Here is a 25,022-nt window from a genome sequence, read left to right on the forward strand (position 1 = left end):
CATCTTGCTCTGCCTTTCCAAAGAATTCTGCAACAGAATACGGGGGCCCATCTCTGTGTCCCCCTTCTGTGGCAGAGGCAGAGTGAGACGCTCTGCACTGTTATGAATGTGTTAAATGCTAATATAGCTAAACACCTGGATGCAAGCATTACTGGTTCACTTATATGCACTGTATCGTTTAGTCCCTAAAGCAGTCCTGAGAGACAGGTGAGCGCCCCAGTGCAGGAGGAAGCTGAGGCTAGGAGAGGTTAAGCAATGCCCTCAAAGCCGCATGTCTCATCAGGAATAGAGTCTGCCTAAGTCTAAGGTCCCAGACTAATCATACAAGTTCAAGTTCAGAATAGTCAGCTTTTGGTAGTCATATTTATATAAAATCAGTTAATGTTTATGGAGTGCTTAATCTTTATAAAAGCTTCACTGTTGCATTTGTTCCTCACAAAAGCACTATGAGTGGATTCTATTATTTAAAAAGGAAACTAAAGATTAGCGAGGTTAAGTAATTTGTCCAGAGTTGCCAGTTCTAGAAAGTTGTGAAATGTGATGTCTGACCTCAAAGCCAGAAACCGTAACCTTTACCTCCTTCTCCAGGTCGGTCCAGCTCTGCTCACTGGGACATGGGAAAGCAGGACTCAAACAGCAACATTCAGAGCCCGCTGAAAGTTTTCTCCCATACCTGAATATGGGCTGTGCGGGAGGGGTTTACACTCAGCAGAATTTGTTTGTCAGATTAGCAGCAGGCAGGGCAGAGCTGTGACTCGCCGCTCGGAGAGTACGTGAATCTCGGAACCTGTGTTTTCTTGCTGTGACATGGAAGGGCTGGACAAAATACACTCCAAGATCCCCCTTACCTCTAACTTCTATGGTTCTGTAAGATGGGAATTGGGGAAGGGAAAGGTCTGAGAACAAAGATATTCCCACCCTTTAACGCGGAGTCAACTCTGCCCCTTGCCTGGAGGACAGCCCCTCCCCACAGACTGTGTTCTCCAACTTTGAAGCACATGCTGTTAGTTCTTCTTTTTAATTTAACTAACACGTAAAAGGTCAATCCTTCATTTAATGGCCGAATTTCAGGGAAATACTCTTTATTTCTGGAGACTCCTTGGTTTCAGAGTGTGGAATGTTCCCTTGAATCAGTTGCCTTAAGAATATCCAGCGATGGTCTGCTGGCCTCGTCCTCTGTGGCTGGTGTTCTCCTCGTTCAGCAACAGTTAAACCAGAGTTTTATCCTACAGTGTGCCGAGTCCCTGAGACACAAAATTTCGTAGATGTATTGAAGGGACAGGTTCAAAATTCTTCCTGAGAGTTAATAATCTGTAAACATACTTCTAGCTATTTTTAAAAACTTACCAGGTGTTGTATATGCTCACAAGGGAATACTTCTAATACAAAAATCTAAGGCTGTTTATAAACTTCCCATGATAGTTTGCTTTCCCTAATCTATAGCACAGGGCAGTGAATTCTCACTCACCCCCTAGACCGTACCTGCCTGAAGGTCAGGGGCCACGTCTCATCCATCTTGTTTTTCTACAGCTTTGGTTCAGTGTTGTCCTTGTCTGTTGAATTGAAAGGATTTTTAGTAAGGAGGAGTTCAGAAGTTTGTTTAGTCTATCCATTGCTGGACAGCTGTAGTGGAACTTTATTCCCTAGCAGAGTGAAGACATATTTCCGTGTAACGTGTTCCTCATAGATGGGCAGAAGTTAGAGAAGCTCACTAAACCCCCGCTGATAGGCAGCAGGAGGAAAGAGCAAGAATACTGGGAGCCTCTGCAGGCAAAAAGTTTTGGAGATGAGTCTCTGCTCACTTTTTGGTATCTCAGCGGATGCCCACACCACACCAGCAACATGTGGTAGGAACTGGCCACGCGTGAACATGTAACTGGGCTTCCTTAGCCCAACCTCCTCTGGCAGTAGAGAAGGACTCTTCTTGCACTAACCTCCACCTTAAAAGTAAGGATTTGTCCTGTATTAGTCTTCAGGAGTTTGTGGATTTCCACGTGGCTGGATATAAGGGTCATCATTAGGTCCCATCTACACCCCCGTCTTCCCCACTAACCTACCATCACATGAGCTAGAGGTTCCCACATTTAGATTTTACTTTATACAGAGCGCTAGGGATGAAAGAGGCCTAAGAGCTCATTTGCCTGCTTTGTTCGAGACAGCAACCACTGGACACACGCAGCTATCTAAATTTAAACTAATTAAAATCAAATAAGAAATTTAAAAATTTGGTTCCTCAGTTGCTCTAGCCATATTTTAAGGGCTTAATGGCTGCACGTAGCTAGTGGCTACCATGTTTAAAGTGCAGAAGTAGAGCGTTTCCATCATCACAGAAATTTCTATCAGACAGTGCTGGTAGACAAAAGGACTGATTTTAAAAACAAAGAAGAGATTAAACGCTTCACCCAAGGTCCATGGTAGAACTATGAATGAAACCCAGTTTTGCATACTTGAAAGCGACTCCTCTCTTCACTACACTGGAGGTGCCATTTAAAAGCCCGGGGAGAGGTTTCTCAATAGCATGTTAATTCACAGCATCACAAGTAAAGATAGCACCGTCTAGTCCTCCCTGGAAGAAGCCAGGTTAGGCAGTGTGGACAGCCAGGTAGGATGCGTCATGGAGGTGAGATGAGGCTCCATCATGACTCAGGGTGAGGGTCAGACAAACCCAGAGGCAAGGCATATCATCCATGTCTGTATTCCCAGGGCCTGGACCACAGCTGGGACTCCATTGTGACAGAAGAAACGAGAGGAGCCAGGCATAGCACAAGTTGCTGGGTATCAAGCAAAAGGACAGTTAGGGAAGGCTGGAGAACTCTAACTAGGATCTGCAGTAAGAAGTAGGGTGTCCCTGTGCCAGCTTTTCACCCTGCCCTCTCTTGGCCCTCCAAATTTATGCTCTGCTTACTGGGATACATGACACCACTCTGGAGCTGTTAACCTTTGCCTTGGTTCATATCATGTGTGACTTGGTAATGAATTTCAACCCACTGTGAACACATAGACCAGGCCCAGGTTAAAAGTTTTGTTTTGAGTAGCTGTAGAGCTGAGCCATAGAAGGAGTGTAGGATAGGAACTCAGAAGACCTGAGTCTACTCTCCAGCACCCTTTGATCCTGGGTACCTCACTTAACATCAGTGCCCTCATCTGTGAAATGGGACAACAGTAATGATTCCTTGTTAGGATTGCTGAGGAGATCAAATGAGGTAATATTCAAGACAATTGTATACAAAGCAGAGAGCTCTGTACAGGTGTTCATTAGTTATTATCTCCATTATTGTTTCTAGTTATTATCTTCATTATTGTTTCCTCCTTTGGCATCTCTTTCATAGCAATTACAGTACTGAATTCTGGGTGGCTACCATTACCTTAGGTTTACAGGACGTATGTGTTTCTCCTCCAAGATTTATTGTGTTCAAACAATTGATGGATCTACCTAATATCTGCATTGGAAGATGATGTAGTCACAGCCTATGTGGTTTTGTGAGCCAGCAAAGAATAGTTTAATGGTTCAATTAGCTCCTTGAGGAGACACATGGTGCTTGAGATATGCCAAATAAGCAGCATGCAACCTCTGTGGGGAGAAAAGAAGTCAGCCGCCTGCTTGTGAAGACACAGCTTCCTGCGGAGCCAGATGTAGTTCGCATTTTCCTCTTGCTTTTTCCCAATAGCAGTGCTCAGGGGGGATAAACTTTACTTAACCTAATTAATTTTAATCACAGCTTTCAAATCTCATACTGTGAAAAGAATTACAAATTGGAATACATTAATAGAAGCCATAGTTTATGCTGTAAGCTAATCATGAAATGTGCATTTACATTTTCTACATGAATTTGCAATTACCATTAAAATAAAATTCCGTTATATCCTTTTAAATTACCAAAATGTGGAGAGCAGATTGTGCCAGGCTCATTTTTGTGCTAAATTACTAGAAGAATGTCTAAACTTCCAAGAATTAGACAGCTTCCTCCATTTGCGTTGCAGCAAGGAATGATTTCCAGTCATCTGCTCCAAGCGATTTCTGTTTTTAAATAATAATCTTTTAAACTAATTGTGCAAATGTCTCAACTGCTTTAACAAGTAGCCCTTTAAGTTTAATACAGAGGAGAAATTACATATATGTATATATACAAACACACATAATATATTTACATACAGGCATATATCTATATACATATAGGTGTATTTAGATCTATACATGTCATTTTGCTTTTAGGTTCCATGAAGACTTTTATTTTATGGATGTTTGTATGTAAGTAAATGCTACCTGATTCTTCAAAGGATCTGAGGCAGTTTAGAGGAAACACAGAGGGCATAGTAATAAGATTTTAGTAAATAATTCCCAAATTAGAATAGAATGGCAAGACATCTGCATAGTTATATCATGGCTTTTATGTGTGGGGCTGGGCAGTGTTTGACCTCCCTTCACACACTTCATCTTGCTTGGTCCTGAGGCAGGCAGCACAGGTGCCATGGGCTCCATTTTATAGGTGAGGAGACCGAGAGTGTCAGTGAGAGCAGAGTGGGTCTTTCAACTCCAGTCTGAGGCTCTTTCTATAGGAAGGCTCTTGGCATCTAGAAACACAATTTTGGAACTGTGATAGCCCAATGAGGAGGCACAAGTGGACATAAGCAGTGATGACTTGCAAACAGCATCCTGATCTCTGAATGTTAGTGATACAAAATGTTGTGGGGTGAACGCTCCTCCATAACACATTGTGAAGCTTCAGCTGGTTTGTTTGGTCACTGGCTGGACTCATTTAGATTTTGGTTTCCTGGAAATATTTAAAATCTAATTATGCTGACAAATGTTGCTAGTATACTGCTGGCTGGTTCTCTGGCAATGCATAGAAACAACACACCCCAAAACAACAACAATGATAATAGTAATAGCAGCAACCAATTATTGATCACTTCCCTTGTTTAAGATACCTTGTCATGTGATAGTCCTTCTCATTTAGTGCTCTGTCTTCTATTTTCTCAGGCAAATAGTCCATTTCTGCCAAAATTTCTATCCAAGATGGCTTTAAGATGCCCACAAACCAGTTTGCCTACCTCTGCACATGACAAGACTATGAGTGTCCTGTTGGACCCCTGGCTGGCTTACATGGAGACAGATCTCCTTCAGGATCAGGAGGGCCAGGCCTGTTTGTCCAAGGGTGGTCAGGTTTCAGATACCAGGTCTCCTTCAGATACCACCTTCTCTAGCCCTGCTTCCTCCTGGCCTAGGACTTCCTTCATTCATGGCTGACATCACTTGCTTTTGAATTCAGATATCGAGAGACCCTACCCTAGGGCACCTTAGGCCCAACCCAGAGCCCAGATCTCATCCATGGTTATAAAAGGCAGCACACAGCGTGTGGACCCTGAAAGACTTGGGCTTTCAGATCATGCAGACCTGGGTGTGAACTGTGGCTCCACTGTATGCCCGCTGGGAGGTCAGGGGATTCACTGAACTGCTCTGCACTTGCAGTTGCTCATAGTTAGCAGGCGTTTACAGTCTGCTTTGCCAAGGCTTTGGGTGAAAAGGAAATGTGACATTGTGTAAAGCATGAATATGGTCTCTAGCACTTCAGTGTTCAGTACCGACTCAGAGGCTTGCCTGTGCTCCTGCTTCCTTTTCTTGAGACTTTAGCATTTTTCTTAATGCCTGTCACAAGAGATATTTGGGCCTATTTACTGAGAAAGTGCCAGCCCCAAACCACCATTTTTCTACCTCCTTTCTCCCCACTTCCACCCTTCTAGGTCCATGGAGCCAGCAGCCCTCCTAGACCAGACAGCCTGGACTCCTGCTGCATGGGGCCCCATGTCCCGGGTACAGGGAGGATCCGAACATAGTCCTCTGGGTCTCTGCACTGTTGACTACTGAGTTGAGGGCAGTGGATCCCCTATGGTCTGTCTAGTGTGGCAGGCGATCAAGACTGGGACAACAAGGGCATAAGATCTCACTACTCAAAGTGTGCTCCATGGACCAGCAGCATTGGCACCACCTGGGAGCTTGTCAGAAATCCACAATCCTGGGCCGCTGAATCAGAATCTGCATCTTAACAAGATCTCCAGTGATTCATATGGACTTCAAGGCTTGGGGAGCCCTTGATTGGCCCCCGGAGGACAAGGGACCCCAAATCACCTCTACAGGAGAACTTGGGTTCTTCCTTCAGGGGTCAGTGTTGGTATCTGCAGAGCCTCCAACAGGTATGGGTTCAAAACATGTATTAAAGTCCCATTTATCTGTGTAGGAGTCAGCTTTTACTTCTTTCTAGGTTGTATAAAACAAACCTTTGAATCTCCTTCCTCACGACCCACACACAATATAGGATGCTGCCAGCTTGCTTCAAGTTAACCTGCTTGTCCCCATACCATTCAGTAAGGTCTCCCACACACCTACTCCAGCCCTTTCCTATTGTCAAAACATGATCACACACACACGGGCATACCCACATACAGAGATGCTCATGTATACGTATACAAGGACATGCATCACTCACACACACACACACACACACACACACACCAGACGCCATGCTGATGTGGGCTTGGTGAGCTGAGGAGTTGAAAGAAAGATTTCTTGAACTCTCAAGTCTGGTAGTAGTGCTTTTTTATTCAGAGAATAGCATGGGGACAGGACCCATGGGCAGTGAAGAGCTGCAATGGGTTGAGGGTAGGGCTAAATTTATAAAGCAGAGGTATGTGAGTTACTTCTTTACAAGACAAAGGAAAGATCATGTAAAAAAGTTGTTAACATGGTATCAATGCAGGTGGGGTCTGGTTATCGAGTGGTCGTATAACTCTGGATATGAGTCAGGTTGGATCAGGTCAGGATATCCTATGTTTCCTGGAGGATGATATAAATCGGCATGTAGGCTGGGACGCCTTGGGCTTCTCTCCCTGGGGCAGCCTTGATCCACATCAATGCCATTTCCCACCCCCGGACCTGAGCTTATGTTGTCTCCTCTGACTGGCGTGTCCTTCATGCTCTCATTTGGCTAAATTGTAGTCATCCTTTAAATTTCATTTAAAGTGTCAGCTCAGCCAGGGCTGCCATTTTGCTCCCACAAAGCCCTATATAAAATGGCTGTGTGATGGTGTTTCTGTGGTCACCACATTGCATTATGATGTTCTGTTTATGGCTTGATGGTGTCCTGGAAACAGTGGACCCAGCAAGCGCAAGGACCGAGTCGTATTTATCCATCTTTGTCTCTCCAACACCCAGCACAATGTCAGGCACAGAGTAGATGTCCCGAAAATGCTTCTTGCATCAGTGAAGCAGAAAAAAGCTTAGCTTTTTCTGGTGGCTTGGCATTTTGTCCTTTGAAGTTTAATTAGAATGAAATAAAATTACTGTAGACTCAAAGTGTTTGGGGAAAATTCTTAAAACCTTGCAACCCAAGTGGAAAAAAAAAAGATCAAAGGGAAATTAGATGGCAATTTGTTTTAAAAAAGATTCTGCAGCGGCATTTTAATTAGAGAATATTCTTCTCATTGAAATTAGGAACTCCCAGGGAAATACTTGGTAAGTTGGAGCATCCCTCCTCGTGGTTTCCCACCAGCTATTGCAGGACCTGCTGAGCAGCCTTTGTGAGGGAAAGCTCCGAGGATGCAGCACGATGGGACAGGAGCACTTACACAGCACTGCAGTTCCAGCAATTAAGCCTCTCACCCTTCTCGCCCTGCGGGGGAGAAGGCCGAGGGAAGAGGCTCTGAGCATAAAGGACACGCTCGATTCCACACAACTGGACTGTCACACCGGGAATTCAGTTTTGGATCCTCCTCTCATGTCAAGCAGTGTTCTTCCCACCTCAGAATGTAATCCCTTTTGACAAACATTATACATCAAACCAAAAGGCTCTTCACGAGAAGTCAGTTTGGACTGGATCAGTGTTTCCTAGACTTTGGGAGGTCACAGATCAGTAAAATTGTTTAAGTTTAAAGAAGAATAAGTTCAGAATGGCCAGCTTTTTTTTTTGAGGACTTTAAAAAAATTTTTTTTATTTGTTTTTTTGAGGTAGATTAGCCCTGAGCTAACATCTGCTGCCAATCCTCCTCTTTTTGCTGAGGAAGACTGGCCCTGAGCTAATACCCGTGCCCATCTTCTTCTACTTTATACGTGGGATGCCTGCCACAGCATGGCCTGACAAGCAGTGTGTAGGTCCATACCCAGGATCCAAACTGGTGAACCCCGGGCCACCAAAGTGGAACATGCAAACTTAACCGCTGCACCACTTGGCAGGCCCCTAGAATGGCCAGCTTTTTATTTTGCTAATTAAGAATGCTAAGAAAATCTATGATGAGTATTATGTCATAAAAGAAAGTAAACGTTAATATTAAAATGAATGATCTGAGAATAAAGTCCAGCTTTTTAAAACTTGAATACTTTAGCTTTATGAAGAACTTACCACATTGTCATTATTTTTCTCATTTCACAGCAGGCCAGTGAAAACCAGTAATGTTCAGAGTGGCGTTTGGAAGACATAGGCTTTGCTGATCTTTAATATGCTAGATCCACGTATTTTGTTGAAACCCTAAAGCCAAGCAGAAAAGTGAATGAAAGTTCACTTGCTGGCATTCCACACCCAGGTCAGTCACCTGCCTGCTCCTTACACAACTGTGCAGTAGGCACGACTCACTGCTGACGTTACTTTTCCAGATCCAGTGTGTCCTAATTCTGCTTCCTGTTCATTAGAGAAAGAAGATGGAGGACCTGAAAGCCTTGACGTGATCTTCCCTAGTGAGTTTTAGGTAGGACAAGCTAAGCCAAAGTTTTGATCTGAGGACTTTATCCTTTGATGAACCCTACTCTTATTTTTGTTTTGTCCATACAAGAAAAATAAAGAAGATCGTGTTGAGATGTGAATTTGGGGGCTCATATGCAAAGATGAAATAAAAACAAACACAAAACTTTATATACATTATGAGGAAATTATGGAGTAAAAAGTCTAAAAAGAATTCCTGTGATTGGTTGAAGGAGGGGGATTGTGAATAGATTTTTCTTTTATGTTTTCCCAAGTTTTCTTACGGTATTTATATTACTTTGGGATTTTAAAATGATTTGTAATTATAAAGAAATGAGAAAAATTGAACTACATCTTTACCGACTTTTTAGGGATCTCAATGAAATATTGTAAAAGCAAGTCACAAACTAATGAATGTGTTGTGGCAGACTGTATTTTCCAAAGATGGCCACCAACATCGCCCCTCCCAGATGCTCCTCTTACAAAGGATCTTAACACTCCTCCCTTTGAGCTCTTCCCCTTGAACCTGGACAGATTTTTGTAACAGCCTCAACCAACTGAGCATAGCAGAAGGATGCAATGTGACTTTTGCGGCTAGATTGTAAACATGCCATATACTTCTGCTCTGCCCTCTTGGGACTCCACTCCTTGAATTCAGCTGCCATGCTGTGAGGAAGTTCAAAGGCACAGCCCAGGTGGAAAGCCCAAATGTAGATGTTCTGGTTGACAACCCAAGTGAGGACCCAAAACCAACTGCCAGATGTGTAAGTGAGGAAGCCTCCAGATGATTCCTGCTCTCAGCCGTTGAGCCATTTCCAGCCTCTGAGTCTTCCCAGGGGAGCCCAGACACCATGGAGAAGAGACAATTGTCCCTTCTGTGCCTAGGTCAAATTTCTGATCCGCAGAATCCCTAATTCTAAGCATAATTAAATGGTTGCTTTATACCATTAAGGTTTGGGGTTAGTTACATGAGGAATATGTGTGTAGTATAATTCTTTTAGTAAAAGTAAGCAATCAAGAGCAAAAACAAAATCCCGTACATCTACATATACAAAAAGACCCCTATACATCCATCTATCTTTAAAAATTTTATTGTGTTAAAATATATATAACATAAAGTTTACCATTTTAACCGTTTTTAAATGTACAGTTCTATGGCATTAACTATACTTGCAGTTGTACAATCATCACCACCATCTGCCTCCTGAAATTTTTCCATCTTCCCAAAGTGAAACTCAGTACCAATTTAACACTAACTTCCCACTCCCACCTCCCCTCAGCCGCTGGCAACCACGCTTCTCTTTCTGTCTCTATGAATATGGCTATTCTAGGTACCTCACTGTCAACACAAATAATCCATAGCCAATCTATAAATCAAAATTGGGCTGTGTTTATGATGAGTCAGATCAGAAGAATAGCCCGGGGCCTTCTTCCCCCGAGGAAGGAAGGAAGGGCCCAAAGAAGTGGGGTGTGCAGAGTGGTTATATACAGTCTTGGGACAAAGAGCATACTCACGTATGTTAGGAATGTCCCTTTTACAATAGTCACGAGACTGCCTTGTGGGCACAGCAATTGATGGACATAGAAGGTAGCAAGTCTGTTGTTGGAGATGGGTGGTCACAAGGTGAGCGCGGCAATCAATTCCTAGTCTAGGGAGAGATGCTTATCCTTAAGGAAATTCCAGCATAGGGGAATTTACATCTTTATCTTAAGGGCATTTGTCCTTGTCTTTGGGACATAGTAAATGCTTAAAGTAGATATACAATGCACACTCAATGGCCACATCGGGCCCTTTTGGAAAAACAAGGTCAGGCTGAATTTTACACCAAATGGCTTCCTCATATACTCCAATATATCCTATTGCTTGCCATTTATTTATCATCATAAATAGAATGATACAGTATTTGTCCTCACATGACAAGCTTAGATCACTTAGCATAATGTCTTATAGTAGGATTGTCAGAATTTCCTTCCTTGTTAAGGCTGAATAATATTCCATTGTATGTATAGACCACATTTTGTTTATCCATTCATCTGTCAACGCACACTTGGGTTGCTTTCACTTTTCAGCTATTGTAAATAACATTGCTATGAACATGGGTGTACAAATATCTGTTCGAGTCCCTATTTTCAATTCTTTTAGGTATTTACTCAGAAGTGGAATTGCTGGATCATATGATAATTGTTTTTAATTTTCTGAAGCAGTACCATACTGTTTTCCATAGTGGCTGCACCATTTTACATTCCCATCAGCAGTGCATAAGGGTTCCAACTTCTCCACATCTTCAACAATACTTCCTATTTTCTGGCTTTTTTTTTTTTTTTTACATAATAGCCATCCTAGTGGGTGTGAAGTGTTATCTCATTGTGTTATCACATTTTGATTTGCATTTCCCTTAATGGTTAGTGATGCCGAGCCTCTTTTTTTGTGCTTACTGGTCATTTTACATCTTCTTTGGAGAAACAGTTATTTAAGTCCTTTGTCCATTTTTTAGTTGGGTTATTTATTTTCTTTTTTGTTTGTATATATTCTTTGGAATGTATATATATATGAACAAGGCAAAGGCAGAGAAAAACAGCCAATGGAGTGTTACCTCAGAGGGTGTGTGATGGGGATAGAAGACCAGGAAAAGTGAGTCCTCTTTGCCATTTATGTTGTGTACCGGAGGGTTTCACTTGTCACCAGCATGTGTTACTAATAGAATAAAGAAAAAAAATTTAAAGGAATTATCTACAAAATGTCATTTTGCTTAAGTATCTCAAAATACTGGACTTGATACAGCCAAGAGAATAAAATAGTCTTGAGCTGACCCTCCAAGCAAATTTCACTGTTAAAATTTTACTAATGAGAAGAAAGCTTCCCTTCATTGTTCTAGTTGCAGATCCTTGGCCTGTCTTTTTCCACCTACCCCCCCTTTCCTTCTGGAAAGAGCTCAGACTAGGAGAGGAGCCTGTCTCTCTTGAAAGAGACTATTTGTTTCCATGGTAACTTGCCTTCTTCATCTTCAGAGTTGTAAACTGGGAAATTCTATTAAAGCCTTATCCAGGCAGTTGCTTTTGAAATGGTGTCTGATATTAGCTGTTTCCTTCTTTTACCTTTGCTGCCCAGTAATCTTTTGAATTTGGTGATTCTGTTTCTATCAAATGGAGGAAGTAAAATAAAACAATAAGAAGCTGATTATACTCGTTTGAACTGGCTCGCTGTGTCCTCTTGTCAGGTACTGTCAAGGGCTGTCATGGGGGAGCCCCCTGGGTGACTGTGATTTGTGTGGCCCAGGCCCACCTCTGCACTGCTCCCTGGCAGCGGAGCCCAGCACGCAAGCAGAGCTGCTTGGAGATGCCCCATGAGGTCAGCTGGAGAAGAAACAGAAACTAGCTCTGTTGTCAAAAATGACGTTGATTGTTAATGGATTTCAGGTCTTATATATGTGATTCTGATATGGGCACGTGGAGGTGACTACACCCCTGCTGTGAAAGCAACTGTAGTTCAAATAGGTGTAAATAGACCAAGTACCCAAATTATCTGAGGCTGATGATTTTAATCTTTCCAGTAGCACCTATGCTTGTAAAGCTTCATTAATCGACTTTTGTAATAGAAGGTTTTGGGATATTTTATTGACCAGTGTGATTGATATGCACAAAGTCCATATGGTTTTTAATCTCTCTGGACCTCCAAACAAATAACATTTAAATCAGTTTACAAACAGAAAATATCTCGAAAGCACTATTACTATTCAAGAAATTCAGCTACTTTATCGGTTTCAAAAGCAACTTCATCTGATTATGTTGAAAAAAATAACATTCTATTGTTTTTCCTTTTTTTTTCTTTAAAGCTAATTGCCGATCAATAGCTTACCTCCAATTTTTGAACAGATTTCTTAGGTGAAATATTAATATTTAAGAATAATATTTAGATTGGAATGATGAAAAAGTTCTGGAGATGGATGGTGGTGAGGTTGTATAACAACGAGAATGTACTTAATGCTGCTGAACTGTACACTTAAAAACAGGTAAAACAGTAAACTTTATGTTACATATATTTCACCACAATGAAAATATTTAGAATTTTCAAACTGGAAAATAACAAAGGTTTCTACAATTGCTAAAGAAAAGCACATTAAGCAAAACACAATTATACAAGTCTCAGACTCCTAACTTTTTCCCCCCTAAACCTTTTGAGGTATCATTGAAAAATAAAAATTGTATATATTTAAGGTGTTCATCTCGATGTTTTAATATTTGTATATACTGTGAAATGACCACCACATCAAGCTAATTAACCTATCCCTCACCTTACATAGTTACCATTTTCTTTCTCTCTCTCTTATTCTTCTGTGGTGAGAACGCTTAAGAATGCTTAAGATCTACCCTCTTAGCAAATTTCAAGTTCACAAAACACTATCATTAACTATAGTCACCATGCTGTACACGAGGTCCCCAGAACTTATTCATCTTAGACCTGAAAGTTTGTACCCTTTGACCACTATCTGCCCATTTCCCCTCCACCCCCCACCCCCCCAGCAAGGTCCTGGCAACCACCATCTTACTCTCTGCTTCTCTGAGTTTGACTATATTAAATTCCACTATATATATTCCATTATTGGAATATATGGAATACTATATAGAATATAAGATATTGGAATATTATATATTCCACACAATGGAATTTTATATATACACTGTTTTATATACATAATGGAATATACACACACACCACATTCCCCTATCCATTCCTCTGCTGATGGATGTTGAGCGTGTTTCCAAGTTTTGGCTACTGTAAATAAGGCTGCCATGAGCATGGGAGTGTAGCTATCTTTTTGAGATTCAGGCTCCTACCTTTCTATGAAGATTTCCTTCACTCTTAAACTTAGACTCCTGAGAAAATTCCAAATTTCACTTTCTTTCTCCATCTTCAGTTTTGAATCATTTTGAGTGCTTCCCTTTCCCCATGAGTAATGATACAAGTACTATGTTCGGTAGCCCTCATCTCTAGAGACACTTTTGTATTTCTTTGTTTCCAATTCTTGCTCTGGAGGAGTCTCCCATCTCACAAGGGTGATCAAAGAATACGAACCATCCTAGAATTGTAAGGGACCTCTGCAGCCAACTTGTCTGTTGTCCTACCAGGGCGGGTTTCCCTGTCCAGTATCTCTGACAGGTGGACACTCAGCCAATATGGATGTAGCCTTGCTCTTGTAAAGCTTACATTAGAACATTCTTCTGTGTTATAGGCTGAAATCTTGTCCCTTTACCTTGGGCCCATTTGTTCTAATTATGTTTGCAGAGTTATAAAGAGTACCTGGCACCATTAATGAGTGTCTTCCACGGGCAGCCTGGTGCCAAGAGTCCTGGTGGCTTCATTTCTTTTATCCTTTATAAGAATCCTATGAAGCAGAGAGCATCGCTGTCTCCATTTTACCACTGAAGAAACTAAGACTTCAATGTTAAGAATCTTGACCAAGATCATACAATTACTATCTGTGTCTCCATTCATATTCATTCATTCAACACTAGTTGAGAATCTACTATGCAACTGGCAATGTGCAAAAAAACTTGGTGGTTGTCCTTAAAGAACTCACAGCCAAATAGCAGAAGACGTCAAGCAAACAGGGATAATACACTGTGCTGGGCTGTGTGCTGGGACTTATGACAGCTTGGATGAAGGTCTCTCACCTGGAAAACAGGTCCAGTCAGGCTCCCGAATAACACAGCCAGCTCTTGCTGGTCTCTCACACACCTGGCCCCTCTAAGCCATCCATCACCTGCATCCAGACTCATCTGTTTAAATTGTGAACCAGTTTTGTCACACACACTCATTTCTTTGTTCAGCCAACAAATACTTGTGAGTGCCTACCTCGTTAGCCTTTGGGGACACATCAGTGAATAAATCAGACATGCTCAGGACAATTACAGAGCTTTCAAGGTGGGTAAGAAATAGAAACAGGGAGATGCATAGGATGATTAAAAAAAAAAAGCATAGAGCCACTGTGGAAACAGGCTGGTGGTTCCTCAAAAAGTTAAGCACAAAATTACCATATGACCCAGCAATTCCATCCCAAGGTATACACTCACAGGAACTGAAAACAGGTCCTCAAATACTTGTACACAAATGTTCATAGCAGCATTATGCACAATAGCCAAAAGATGGAAACAACCCAAATGTCCATCAACAGATAAACAGAGAAACAAAATATGGTATGTCTATATAATGGAATGTTAGTCATGTAAAGGAATGAAGTACTGACAAATGCTGCAACATGGATGACCCTCAAATATATTAAGCTAAGTGAGAGAAGGTAGACACAAAAGGTTACATATCGTATGATTCTTTTTATATGAAATATTCAGAATATGTAAATCCATAGAGACAGAAAACAGATTGGTGGTTGCCAGGGGCTGGGAAGAGGAAAGAATAGGGAGTGATTGCTTAATGGGTACAGGGTTTTCTTTTGGGGTGATGAAATGTCTTGGAACTAGATGGAGACAGTGGTCGCACAACATTGTCAATGTACTAAATGCCACTGAATTGTTCACTTTAACATCATTAATTTTGATTGGTAAATTTCACCTCAAAAAAAAAAAAAAACGCATAGCAAAGGAGACTATTTTAGATTGGGATCAAGGAAAGATTCTCTGAGGAAGCACCATTTAAGCTGGGACCTAGAGGCTGTGCAGGAGTTACTGGAGAGAAGGTTGTTGAGAACACGTCACTGGTAAGAAGAAGGGACCACGGATGGAGGAGAAGGGGAAGGCCACGCCCAGACAAGGTAAGGATCTGTAGGCATGTAAAGCGTCTTAGATCTTATGCCAAAAACTGTGGGAAATCTACTGAAGAGTTTTAAGCTGGGACAGTCACAGTCCAAGCTACGTGTTTTCAGGCTCACTCTTGCTTTCCTTGGAAATGGATTGCAGGAAAACAAGAGCAGAGCAGGGATGCAGGAAGGATGCAACTACCAACAGTGACTTGGACTAAGGCTCCCTGGGACTGTCAGTTTGGTCTATATCCCTCCAGGGACATAAAGATGCATCACGACCTCATCCCTTCCCTGTTCCCCTGGCTTGTCTGCCTCCCTGCCCACCCCACACCCTCTGCTCCAGCCATAAGGAAGGGCCCCTGGTACTAGTGAGTTCAAGGGGTACCACAATCTCTTTCGCTTCAGGCCTTTGAACATTCTGCTCCTACTTCTGAAATGTTTTTCCGTAATATGTGACTGGCCAACTTAAACCTTCAGCATTCAAAGGCATCACTTCTTTCCAGATGCTTGCAGGCCCCAAGTTACTATGGGGCCTCCTTTGGTGCTAACTCCAGTTCTCTGACCTAATTCTGTAATGGTGCATATCACAATGGGTGGTCATTGCCTGTTTCACCATCTTCGTTTTTCCCATTAACCTAAGGCAGAAACTCATTTGTCCTGGTGTCCCAGCGCCATGCACCAGGGTAGATGAATGACTTCTTTCATGAGAAAGGAGTCAGAATGAAGATGGCTCTCCTGGGGGTTTCCCGTGAGTTCTCAGTTAACATCATTTCTTTCTTTTCCGGAAGACGTTCACTCCAACCCTCCCAGATATTGACACTTGTCGAAATGCTTGCCTCTTCCCCCTTTTCAGAATACCTCCATCCTTATAAAATACTAATCACATTTGAGTTTTCCAGACTTCTCAATGGTGAACAAGCCCCTCATCATTGCTTTTGTTCATAAAGAGCACAAAATGTTGACATAGTTTTTAGTAGGGTATTTTTGTTCCTTTTTCATGACTTTCTAGCTCTTTAAAGACTATCAGCTCAGAAATAATCGATTTTTTTTTGAGGAGGAGGAGGATTAGCCCTGAGCTAACATCTGCCATCAATCTTCCTTTTTTTGCTGAGGAAGATTGGCCCTGAGCTAACATCCATGTCAATCTTCCTCCACTTTATATGTGGCCAGGCTGCCACAGCGTGGCTTCATAAGCAGTGCATAGGTCCACACCTGGATCCAAACCACTGAAACCCAGGCCGCCAAAGCAGAGCACATGAACTTAACCACTATGCCACCACGCTGACCCCAGAAACAACTGATGTTTAAGTAAAGACATTATAGTTCTACTGGACTCCTCAGGTTGTAAGTGCTCGTCAATATTTTACTCTTTTTAGGATATAACTTTAAAAAATATATTCACTTCAGTATTACTCAGGACCTTACGCATTTTCTCAAAACATTCACCCATTACCTCCCCAAGCAGTGTTCAGACTTCAGCATAAATGTTACAAGCCCACGCTCCTTGCACTGAATCCCACCTCTGCTGCGCACCAGCTGGGCAAACTTGAGCAAACTGTTTCACCTCCCTGGGCCTCTGTGTCCTCATTTGTAAACTGGGATAATAATGGTACCTGCCTCGGAGAGTTTTTGTGAACACTGAATACGTTAATACTTGGAATACACTCAGAACAGTGGCTCGCATTTGCAGCAGCAACAAACACCTTCTGAGGATGGGGAAACGGAACAGGAGGAGCTGTGCGGGCCACGGCAACTGGGGCCTCCTATCTGCACAACCCTACCTGCTCCTTCACGTGCAGAGCGAGGACACGCCTGCGACATCTGACTTGGGAAAACTGTGCTGCCATCTTGCGAGTGCACTCGGGCAATACACTTGACAGTAAAACACAGCTTTCTGAAGCCACAACAGCCGGAGGAGCCTTGGTCTGGTTGTCATGGTGTCTTGCCACTGATCAAACTAATAAAATGTATTCTCTTGAATTCCTAGACTGAAAAAATCATCACCTACGGAAAGAAAGAAAAAAGAACATTTGTTTCCTGACAATACAATTTAACTTAATTTTCATGTCAGTTAAAGACTTAATAGATGGGGCCAGCCCGGTGGCACGTGGTTAAGTTCACGTGCTCCACTTTGGCAGTCTGGGGTTTGCTGGTTTGCAGACCTACACACGGCTCTCAGGTCACGCTGTGGCAGTGTCCCACATAGAAGAACTGGAAGGACTTACAACTAGATACACAACAATGTACTGGGGCTTTGGGAGAAAAAAAAAGACACTTGATAAGAAAAAGCTAAAATCTAGGACAGTCTGGGACAGCATTAGGAATACTTAGAAAAGGGAAATACTCCTTTGGGGATGACTTTTTCCTTTAGCTAAGTAAAACCGACACAATTGAGCCATTGCTACTTTTTGACCCTATCAACCTTCTGATTCACTTTTAGTTTAGTGAGCATTTAGACTCTGCTTGCCTCAAAAAAGAAGTAGAAGCAGATCATAACTTCAATATAATGGGTAACAGAAGGAGGGATGAAATGCAGACTAGCAACCATGTAGAAGACACAGATGGCCTGGATGCCATCTGCTTGGCACATGTGATGTTACTCAGGGGGCAGGACATGGAGCCAGACACCTCCCTGGGGTTGGGCGAAGGTTGGGAGGGCAAAGGCCAGCAAACTCAGTTGAAGGTCAGGAAGGCAGTTCAGCCAAGCAGGTGTCCAGAGAACAAGGTGTCCAGTAGAAGGTAACTGTCTGGCCATTCAAGCAAGCAGCTGACCTTGGAAAGATCCAGCAAGTGTCATGAGCTACGGGATGGGGCATCTGGGAATAGACCATATTTGGATGTCAGACAAGCAGGAAACTGGCCAGCCCAAGCATGGGTCAGCTGGTAATAGAGTCCCTCATGGGGGCTGGTGGGATTAGGGCTTGCAATGGGCAAGATCAAGGCAGGACTCCAGCCCTGAGGGGAACCCATCACCCTATCACGGCGCATGCTCAGAGAATGGTAAGCAGGAAGGTGAACCTGACATTGAGTCCCTGAGTAGCCCACATCCCCGGTGCGTGGATACGACTGAGCCAAGTCACATGGAGGATCACAGCAGGGGTGTGGTGGTAGGGAAAAGGCTCTCCCTGACTGCTGGATCAGTTAGGCGTGCTCTCAGCTCTAAGTGGCTGCAAACATGACTTGCTGTGGCTTCTTTATAGGGACATATACTACTTCCTTAATAAGAAGTCTGGGGAGTGTGATCTCAGGGAGGGTGGAGCAGCTCACTAAGGTCATTCACATTCTCTGCTCCATCATCCTTACACAGGGGCTCTGTGTCACCACTGTCACATGATGGTTCCATGCATTAGGTCCTCATACAACGTCCTAAGCAGAAGGGACAGATGGGAGCAGAAACCTGCTTTCTTCTAAGCCTCTGTCTGTCTGGAAAGAGAGGGCTTTTTCAGAAGCCCCCCAGCAGTCTTCCCCCCCACTGCCCATTGGCCATATGTTGGTCACTCAGCCACCCCAACCATATGACAGGAACTTGAAATGCAAATCTTGTCTTTCCAGCCTCTACAAAGGGAGGCAGGCAAGGGAGAAGGGTGGTAGAGGGAGTGGTTGCTGGAAATCTTTTTTACACAAATCTATCTTTTTCTTTTTGCTGAGGAAGATTTGCTGATCTACTATCTGTTGCCAATCTTCCTCCTTTTTTTTTTTCCTATGTGAGCAGCTGCCACAGAATGGCCACCAACAGACAAGTGGTGTGGTTCTGCACCTGGGAACAGAACCTGGGCCGCTAAAGTGGAATGTGCCAAACTTTAACCACTAGGCCACTGGAGTTGGCCCTAATGTAAATCTCTTTCTTCTCCTTTTCCCCTTAATTTGAACTGTACTCTGGATGTCCCTTCCCTCTCCCTTGCCATAAGATTATGAAATTGCTTTGGCTCCTTTAGGAAAAAATGGTATTGATTTTCTCATAGATTACAGCTCATCCCTCTCCCTGAGATTGGCCAATCCTGATTCTTCAGTGTCAGGTGTTAAGAGCATGTGAGCCTTGCACACACCTTGTGGCTCACAGTGAGGTGGGGCCCCAACTGCTGGACAAATGGCAGCCTGAGAGAAGGACTACCCCACATTCCCTGTCTTTGAAAACTGCCAAGTCCTCACAGGCCAAAGAGAGTAAATTTCAGGCAGCTGAGTTCTTCATTTGTGCCTTCTCCTTCTCCTCACCCCAATCCATGTCCCTGGGCAGAAAAAGCCTAAGGATATAATAAAAAGAAAGAGAAAGTATGTAACTATGAGGCAGCAAGAATTTCCTTATATGCTAAGAGGGTGGAGCCTTGAAAACTGAAAAGATCAGTTCTCCCAGCCTAGAATGGTCCACAGAACAGGTGAGCAAGAAGGCCATTTTAGGGTTCTCTGACCTACAGGTCCCCAGTCTTCAGGGAATGCAGAGACCATAAAACTGGGTGCACCTCAGGGAGAAATATAAGGGCCATCGGGCAGCTAGTGAAGAATAAAGACATTTCCAGGCATATAATGAATCAAAAAGTTTGCCTCGCTTGTGCATTTTCTGAAGAAACTGCTGGATGATATGCTTCAGCCAAATGAGGGAGTAAACCATGAAAAAGAAAGACAAAGTCCAGGAAACAAGGATCCAGCTCAGGAAAGCAGCGGAGGGAAGTCATAGCATGACAGCTCAGGGCTGGCCTGGAGAGCACCAAGTCTGAACGGAAGCTGGAGGAACTGTACTGGGAGGCTGCTGAATGATGGCTCTGCGGGGAATGGAGCTATAACATTGTATGAGAATATGAAAAATTATTGATAGGTATGAGTGATACATCTGTTGGAACATTTATTTAAAAAGGTGATAAAACTATAGGCAAATGAAAAAAGGCACTGGGAGAAACAAAGGGTTTTAAGAGAAAGGCAGTATAATTATACATTACTTGGCTGAGCTCGGAACACTAGTTATCTAGTCATAACAATGCAATATCAACTGTGATCTAAGTATATTGGGATGAAAGGGTAGGCGAATGGGAGAGGTATGTTATTTACAAACATGGGGTAAACAGAAGAAACGGATTGAGAGCAGGGGGTGGGGAAGCGGCTGCTCATTTTGTAGAAAATAAATTTGATTTAAAAACTCTATGTATGTATTACTTTAAAAAATTAAAATTCATCTTTAAAACATTTTAGAAGTCAGGCAAATTGCTGATTTACTTGCTGAGGTGTATTCTGCTCTGAGGCACCTTGCCCTGAACTGTGGCCAGGCCACCCTGGATGTGCTATCGTCATGACCCTTAATGAGCTGACCCAGCAGGCAGAATGCAGGAGGCATCAGCATTTCAGCGCTTGTTTTGCCCTCTCGTTAAACAGAGCCAAGTTCTGAGGAGTTTTAATTAAGCTCAAATTGGGAATGGAGGGGGAGGAGCTGGGAGAAGAGATGAAAACCCTGCTCCTTGTTACAGCACGCCTTGTCATATGCTATTGCTTACATAGCAATGATCAGCCCTACTCAGCTACCACTGGGGAAATTACCATATGTAAATATGAAACTCAGGATTACAAAAGGTCCTTGAATGCTCAAAGTGATTAGTGTTCAACTTAATCTTCAGGGATTAGTATTTATGCCAAGTTAATAACTGAAAGGATATTCCGTAAATGACTCATTTAGTCATAGTGTACATTGATGGTTTTACACAAATAATCGCTACAATTTATGGTGATTAGAGCATTAAGTTCAATTTCCACTTATGTTTCGAGGCAGCTGTTTCTCTCAGAGTCCCTCAGGTTTAATACAGCAGGACTTACAATGGGTCACACGTTGTATCTGGGAACGCTACCCTGCCATTTTATCTGAGAGAGACTCTTTCCGTTATGCTGGTCTTGCAAATACATCCCTTGCTCTAGCAGCAGCAATTTGGCCCCAATCCAGGACTCTCCCTACAGTCCTAGAGATCGTCCATGAGGAGAATGACTCTAAGATTCGTTCACAGGACATTTACTGGTTGGTTCCTAAATCAAGGAGACATTTTCAAAAGGGCTGTGAAGAATTTATGTTAACATTGCTGTAAATGAAAGGACTTAGAATCCTCTGAAAGGAGGAATCAACAAATACACATTGGATTCTATTTTTCCCTCAACATTTTGATTCATTCTTCTCTTGTCTTCAACACCTGAATATATGAGACAGAAGAAATGAATGAGCCCTAGTGGAGAATGGGGACAGGTAACATTAGCAACACTGAGAGTACAGGCATTTAGAAGGGGATCTACACCATCTCCGTGTTGACTCGATGAAGAAACTGGGGTCAGGGCTCCTGACTCTCCCAGGAGTCTCCCAACAGCAAGGCACATCCAGTCAGGACAGGAAGGGGCTGGCCTCCAAGTCTTTTTCCTCCAGGGAACTGCTATTCCCTCACGGTCAGCTACAACCCTCCCGTTTTCTGGCTCCAAAGCATTTGATGACTGCAGCTCCTTCTCTGTATCCAGGAGCAATTTGATGAATGCTGATGTAAGAGAAAGCAGAAATGTACTTTTCCCATTCCATCTATAGCTGGCACGCTTACCTTGGAATTACAAATAAGAAAAACAGGAGATTGTTATGTCAGTGAATAGTCTGACCTTGTTCCCATTACTACAGTTCTTTTCTTTTTCCTCCTTTTCTTTCTAACTCTATAAATCACTGAAAAAATAGATGGTTATTCACCAAGGAAAAATTAAAGGAGCATATCCACGTGTTCTTGAAATCAGTGTGTAGAGGACAGTCCTATGAGATGAAATGTCATGTTTTAATGGATAATAAAATGCCCCATTCCTAGCAGTCAGCAGGATAAGAGAATTTGGAACAAATGTGGGAAAAAATTCTTTTAAGTAACAAACATTTAATACTTCTAAGCCCATATGACTACTTTTAAGAGTAAAATAAGACATTTCCCCCCCCCCCCAAATAAATGAAGCACTGTGTCTGAGTAGGGGCAAATTTCATTGTTTCATTTCAATGGATCTGCCTCTTACTCATCCGTGGAACAGTGTGCTGGAAACAGCCTGCTTTTGCATTGCAGACCAACCACCTCCACATCTGTCACTGTGACAGGTTGTTATTTAAGGGGAATGGCAGGTTGCTCAGATCCTAAATGAAGTTCTAAAGAACAATTATTGCAAAGTTTAAACATTTCAGGCAGCAAACCTGGTTCAGGTTCTAGCTTGTTTAGGCAAGGAAGAAAAATAAATGCAGATTTCCTGTATTTTTTGATTTATAGACCTACTCAAAGAGTACATGATTTCTGTTGATTTTAAGCTAGTCACTTAAGTTAGCAGCGTGCAGTTCTAACTGATAGGCGGGATGGCTAATATTGGACAAAGGAAACTCACTGGTTGCTCCTGAGTGTGAGAAGAAGGTAAGGAAGCTTTCAATCTAAGGTCTCTCTCTAGTATCTTCTCTTGTCTTTTGTCATGTCCTCAAGTGGCTGACAAGTGCCGTCTGTTGGCAGGGCCTGAACAGACGCACAGCAGGAAACTTCTCCTTTATCTACTTCAGGAAATGAGTAAACAAAGTTAAAGGCTTTCCATTGCTAGTAAAGGTATGTGAGCACGAGGAGGGCCCAGCTCCTCCGGTTCCTGGTTTCCGCATCTCATCACTTAGGCGCTTTGTCTACGCAAGATTTCTGTCCACGTGTATTCTGTTGAAGTCTGCTCACAAGTCTTTAAATGGAGTGTCCTAGGGGCAGGCAAAAGACTGGGATTTGCTTTTTTTTGTTTTTTTTTTAAGATTGGCACCTGAGCTAACAACTGTTGCCAATCTTTTTTTTTTTTTCTGTTTTTTCTCCCCGAATCCCCCCAGTACCTAGTTGCATATTTCTTAGTTGTAGGTCCTTCTGGTTGTGCTGTGTGGGACGCCGCCACAGCATGGCCTGATGAGTGGTGCCATGTCCATGCCCAGGATCCGAACCAGTGAAACCCTGGGCTGCCGAAGCAGAGCGCGAGAACTTAACCACTCGGCCACGGGGCTGGCCCCACTCCTTATTGATTTATGAATTTGCCTGTTTCTTTCCCTTGATGGAGACAACACAACTTCCTGAAGCTTTCCTTGTGTGCTTCAGATCAAAAACCTTATTGGGGTGCAGAGAGATTTATGATTCACATCTATGTGGCTGTAGAAATATTCTGAAAAACTGCTAGTTGGCATTTGTCCTCTTCTAGATGGTTATAGACCAATTCCTTATGCTGTGCTCCTGTGTTTTCCGTCCCTCCCTTACTTCCCTCCTCATTTATTAGAATTTTTGTCACACTATTTACAGAGTGTAGGAGATCAATTAAAAAGAAAAGAATATTCTCGATGATCTAAAAACAATTATCTTTGCAGGCCTACAGCAGGTTTGGTGACATTATATATGCTATAAATGCCTATAAATGCATTTTATGAAGCCCTATTCATCTGATACAACTACTTTTAAAAATATTTCCAAAATGGAAATCACTTTTTGTAAACCAAGAAATTCATACATTCTTGTTGCAGAATCTTTTAGAAAATACAGAAAATACAAATCACCTGTAATTCCCACCCTCCAACGGCAACTTGTACCCCTGAGGATTACTGCACCTTTTAATGCATGACGTCCCACTGTCCTGTCTCTATCTCTGCCTCCTGCTTCTTCAAACTTGCTTAAATTTTTAAATTACAAAGTTACTATTTTCATTAAACATGCCAAACAATTCAGAGATATACAAAAATTGTAATAATCTTTCCACCACCATCCATCCTTTCTGGGATAACCACTGTTAAGAGTATCCTTCCACATTGTTTTCTGTATTCATATGCATGTCATATTATATATACAGGTTTTTTGTTTTTAAACTTTTTGACCAAAACAGCATCATATGTCTGCTCTTCAACGTTCTTTTTCAAGTAACAATAGGTCACAGACATTGATCCAAATCAATATATACAGACCTAATTCATTCCTTTAAAAAACTACACAATTTACCATAATTAATTCAATCTTTTTCCTATTGATAGACATTTTGTTGTTTAGGGTAATTTTTTTAATTAAAAAATTTTTTTTGGCCATTATGCAGTCTTTCACATAACTTGTTAGTATTTATGTCCTTATATACAGGTGTTCTTTATCCTCTAGACTCCTCAAAGTCGAAATGCTCTGCCCAAGATTATGATTTTACCTTTCATAGAAGCTACCAGACTACTCTGGAATAAATATAACTAAACATGTCCAAGATCTCTACACTAAAAACTACAAAACATAGCCAAGAAAAATTAGAAAAGATCTAAACAAAGGGAGAAAATCACCGTGTTTATAAATTGGAAAATTCAATATTGTGAAGATGTTAATCCTCCCCAACTTGGTCTATAGATTCAAGGCAATTACAATCAAAATCTCAATAAGCTTTTTTAAAAAGTAGTTAACAAGTTGATACTAAAATTTATATGAAAATTAAAACAATTTTAATAAAGAACAAAGTCAGAGGACTTATATTATTGATTTCAAGACTTGCTAAGGCTTCAGTTTGATAAAGATCAATGGAAAGTAATAGT

General features: G+C 42.1%; 2 long non-coding RNA genes across 2 annotated transcripts; both read right to left on the reverse strand.

Moving 5' to 3' along the window:
- Positions 1 to 1,034: 1,034 nt before the first annotated feature.
- LOC139073630 (uncharacterized) lies at positions 1,035 to 2,667 on the reverse strand. The gene is made up of 3 exons (XR_011522570.1): positions 2,448 to 2,667; positions 1,483 to 1,553; positions 1,035 to 1,244 (listed from the first exon to the last, which is right to left on the reverse strand). It is a non-coding gene; the product is annotated as an uncharacterized lncRNA (long non-coding RNA).
- A 3,914-nt stretch (positions 2,668 to 6,581) lies between these two features.
- On the reverse strand, positions 6,582 to 17,461 carry LOC139073631 (uncharacterized). The gene is made up of 3 exons (XR_011522573.1): positions 17,266 to 17,461; positions 8,394 to 8,519; positions 6,582 to 7,667 (listed from the first exon to the last, which is right to left on the reverse strand). It is a non-coding gene; the product is annotated as an uncharacterized lncRNA (long non-coding RNA).
- Positions 17,462 to 25,022: the final 7,561 nt, after the last annotated feature.

The sequence above is a fragment of the Equus przewalskii genome, chromosome 9 (assembly GCF_037783145.1).
Source record: "Equus przewalskii isolate Varuska chromosome 9, EquPr2, whole genome shotgun sequence".
Lineage (NCBI taxonomy): Eukaryota > Metazoa > Chordata > Mammalia > Perissodactyla > Equidae > Equus > Equus przewalskii.